Here is a 5,021-nt window from a genome sequence, read left to right on the forward strand (position 1 = left end):
GCAGAGAAATAATGACAAAAAAAAAAAAAAAGACCCTTCTAAAAACAGTTGTCTACATTTTTTCATTTTGTTGAAAGAAATTTGTTTTTATGTATATTTCCTCACTAAGGAAGTAATACCAGGAGGTATAAATACATATAAAGGCACGTAGGCTAAAAGCAAAAAATTAGATATGATATCAGATGTATAAAAAAGGACAGAGAAAAAGACAATCTGAGGTAATTGAGAGTCCCCAAATAGCTTTCTTCTGGAGTTTCTTCTGTTCCTGGGAACAACACCTTTCCAATCTACCTGCTGAGTCTCATCGCTTGTTTTTCCAAACTACACTCTCTGTGGATGTCATCATTGGGTTCATCTATCTGGGTGCTACAGTTTATTTTAAAATAATAGGGATGCCTGGCTGGCTCAGTTTGTAGAGCTTGTGACTCTTGATCTTAGGGTCTTGAGTTCAAACCCCACATTGGATGTAAAGCCTACTTTAAAAAAATTATAGGGGCGCCTGGATGGCTCAGTTGGCTGAGTGTCCGACTTTGGCTCAGGTCATGATCTTATGGTTTGTGAGTTCGGGCCCCCCATCAGGCTCTGTGCTGCCAGCTCAGAGCCTGGAGCCTGCTTCGGATTCTGTGTCTCTGTCTTTCTCTGCCCCTCCCCCACTCGTTCTCTTCTCTCTCTCTCTCAAAAGTATAGAAACATTAAAAAACTTTTTTTTTTTTTAATTATAAGAAGCTCACAAAATCTCTGTAAAGGCCAGAAAGGCTTGGAGATTATGTCCCCCCTCTAAAATCCCAAACCACACAGAGAATGCTGCTCATCCTATAATGCTACTGAACAGACACAATGCTTGACGTGAACACTCATGCAGGTGACACTGAGGACCAGATGCACGGGTATGGTGCAGCCACTGTGGAACATCTCCTCTATCATCCTCCTCGGAAGGCAGATTCTACAAGGCCTGGTTCATCCCATTCCCATCCTGAAACGATGTCTTACACGAGTGTGTCTGATTGGCAAAGGCTAGGTCACTTTTCTGTGCCTTAACCGCAATGAAGGCTTGGAGACAGAATTTTGGCTTCTAATTTGGAGAAGCAAAATTTATAATGAGAGAAATTCTCCAAACATGACGAGATTGTTCAAAAGATGGCCATAAAAATAAATGAGGACTATATATACTACCGTGGAGTTGTTTTCAGGATTTAATTGCTTAAGTATAGTTTCCAAAAATATGAGAATATGACTTGTACAAATATAAAAAGAACATGGGTCAATATTTTATTCAGCTCATCAGCTGGATCAAAGTTGTGCACTCTCGTAGAATCAGATCAGCCTGCCTCCCTGCCTCAGAGTCTACTAGCCAATGCCCAGACTCCACTGAAAGTATGCCCAATAATCTCTTTTGCCTATTTCTAAGTATTGAAAAAATTTCTTAACACAAGTGGAAACAAGCAAGGTGGAGAAAGAAGTGATACTAATACATTTGCATATTTTCTTATTTTTTTAAAATGGGAAGACAAACCATAAATTGTTTAAATGGGTACCTATTATCAAAGGAGGAAGGGAATAATATCGAGAGGACAGATCTACAAGCTAGACTTCTTTGAATATACTTCATTTTGCTAATTTGGCTTTGCACCCCTATAAATGTTTTACATAATTATAAAACAAAATTGCATAAATTCTAAAAAGTATCTCTAAAAATTAGAAGTAAAATGAGGGGTGCCTGGGTGTCTTAGTTGGTTCAGTGTCTGACTCTTGATTTCAGCTTGGGTCATGATCCCAGGGTTGTAGGATTGAGCCCCATTTGGGATTCTCTCTCTCTCTCTCTCTCTCTCTCTCTCTCTCTCCCTCTGCCCCTCTCCCCTGCTCACACACACACACACACACCCTCTCAAATTAAAAAAAAAAAAAAGGGAAGAAGAAGAAGTGAAATGAAACAAATGAACAAATGGTTATACAGGTGGTGGCATAACCATACAGGAAACTATTCCAGGTGACTTACATCCTTAGCAGAATATGGCTGAAGAGGGTGGGGGTGGGGAATCTGTCTCCCCCCCTCTAAAATCCCAAAGTTATTCTCCGTAATGATCTTATTGGTGGTAGACTTGATATTATTATTATGGAATATTATGGGATAAACTGAGTACTTATGTTGATGTTTTAGAGAACTGAAATTTTCAGCATGTTTGAAAGAGGTACAGATGAAAGATTGGTGAAGTTAAGGTAAAAACTCCATAGCCTTCAATTTGGGTCTGAAGTATCAGTGTGAGCTTGGGATTTATTTAATCTATTTATATAATAATTATATATAATAATTTTATATAGAATATATTATAAAATTATATATAAATCAAATCCCCTAGCTCTGTCTATGGAAAGGCTTAGAAACAATGGTCAATCTGGTATCAGTGACACTCCTACTGCTTAGATTTTGGTATTTAAACATCATTTCCACTAAAAAGAACCAGATCTCCTTGGAGAAATGGCTGATTCCAGGTCTGAGGCAGGAATTGTTCAAAATAAGCCTACAACAGTTCATCATACTAGAAAGAAAAGAACTTATTAAAGAGTACTAATGTCATGCCAGATACAGAGACTCGAGAACTTAGGAGCCAATTTGAATAAGTTCCCACTGACCAAAGATGGGACAATATGGATATTAATGAGAACAAAACTATAATGGGTCAAAACACATAAAATATGGTTAAATCCATGAATTCATAATGATACAAAAATAGCTCAATGTTTTGTAATGTAGGGACCTTATTTGGATCTCAATTCAAACAAGTTATTTTTTAAAATGTATGAGACAGGAGAATGTGAATGCTGACATCGGTGGTTTTAAGAAATTGTTGTTAATTTCTTTCAGACCTGATAATGGTCTTGTAGTTAGATTTGTTTAAGAATCTTTTATCTTTTAGAGACACACACTGGAATGTTTATAAAGGGAATAGTATGATGTCTGAGATTTACTTCAAAATAATCTGGGTAGTGTGAGTGTAAATAACACAAGATTGGTCATGTATTGATAACTTGAAGCAGGATAATGGTTTCATGGTGGCTCATTTCACTATTATCTCTACTTTTATATATGTTTAAAATATGAAAAAAAATTATTTTAAAGTCAAATGACCATAAACCTGAAAATGTCTACTACAGAAGATTCAACATTATAACATTGGGTCTCCCCAAATTTATAAAATATATACCTGTAATCATATATACAGCAATTCAATATAAATATAAATATGGCAATTCAAATAAAAACTCTGACAGAATTTTTCAGAAAACTGATTCATTTGGAAAATTTACATGGAATAGATAACATGCACAAAATACTAAGTCAAGTTTGAAAAAGAAAAACATAAGAGTGGTGGTGTGATTGTCCTATCAGACATGAAGAGATATACGGAGCTGTTTTAATCCCCAAAACTCTGTGGTATTGAAGGAGGAATAGAAAAAAAGAACAGATTGGTGAGCTCAGAAACTGATCTTTGTAGGGGCACCTGGGTGGCTCAGTTGGTTAAGCATCTGACTTCGGCTCAGGTCATGATAACACAGTTTGTGAGTTCGTGCCCTGTGTCGGGCTCTATGCTGACAGCTCGGAGCCTGGAGCCTGCTTCAGATTCTGTGTCTCCCTCTTTCTCTGCCCCTCCCCTACTCATGCTCTGTCTCTCTGTCTCACAAATAAATAAACATTAAAAAATTTTTTAAAAAGAAAAGAAACTGATCTATGTATATATGAGAATTTGGTTTATGGGTTTCCCATCACAATGGGAAAACAAATAAAATAAGCTCCCTATTTCACACCATAAACAAAACTAAACTCCAAATGAAATAAAGACTTAAAAACAACAACTATAAAAAAGAAAAAATAATACACACTCTAAAACTATGAAAATTAAATGAGTGTATCTTCTTTATATTGGAATGAAAAAAATTTTCTTAAATAAGACAACTGGATGGCTCAATTGGTTAAGCGTCCAACTTTGGTTCAGGTCATGATCTCATGGTTTGTGAGTTTGAGCCCCTCGTCGGGCTGTGTGCTGACAGCCTAGAGCCTGGAGCCTGCTTCCGATTCTGTATCTCATTCTCTCTCTTCTCCTCCCCCACTCATGCTCTGTCTCTCTCTGTCTCTCAAAAATAAATAAAAGTTTAAAAAATTTTTTTAAATAAGACAAAAAGCATATATCATAAGGTAAAAGTGAATAAATTTTTCCATATCAACATTATAAAAGTTCACAGAGAAAAAGTCAATATAAGCCAAACACCTGTGAAAGACTGAGAGAAGATATTTTTAGTATTTATCATTGTCAAAGATTAGAAGCCAGAATACACATATGTATGTATGTATGTATGTATGTATAAAACAACTACAAGACACAAAGTAAAAGCAACAATACAGTAGAAAATTGAACAAAAGATATGAACAGTCATTTCACAGAAAACTCCAACGGTCAGTAAATGTGTGAAAAGATGCTCACCCTCATTAGTAATTAAGAATATGCAATTTATAAAAAATTATAGTTCTCCCTGCCCCAGCTTCCACCCAGTTAACCACTCTAGCAGTAAGATGTACCTAGGCTTATCTTTTTTCCATAAATATACTAACATACATTACTATCAATAAAGATATTTTGACTTGATGAGCCAAGGAATAGCTGAGCGAGAATTAGACAACAGTCGTCACAGATAGTCATGGGTTTTCCTAGGAAATCCTGGAGGAAGCTGGGGCTTCAGGAGTTTAATCCTCATATCTCCATAACTAAGTTTTTCCATGTGAAAATTGGTGTTTTGAGGTAAAGTGAATTATCAAAATGATAAAGGATTAAAGGGTAAGCTTGTGCTGCTCCTATTTTGCTGAGTTTGTTCCACTGACCTGCTCTACTGGGGGCTCTTTGTGATGGCTTACTGTACCCACTTTGTCCCCAGAACCGTAGGATGAGGGCCAGAGGTAGCTGATCTGGTTAGATTTTAAGTGAAACTGAAATGAAAGTTAACTTCCTCATTGTGAATACCTCACGTGA

Source organism: Panthera uncia, assembly GCF_023721935.1.
Source record: "Panthera uncia isolate 11264 chromosome C1 unlocalized genomic scaffold, Puncia_PCG_1.0 HiC_scaffold_4, whole genome shotgun sequence".
NCBI classification, from domain to species: Eukaryota; Metazoa; Chordata; class Mammalia; order Carnivora; family Felidae; genus Panthera; species Panthera uncia.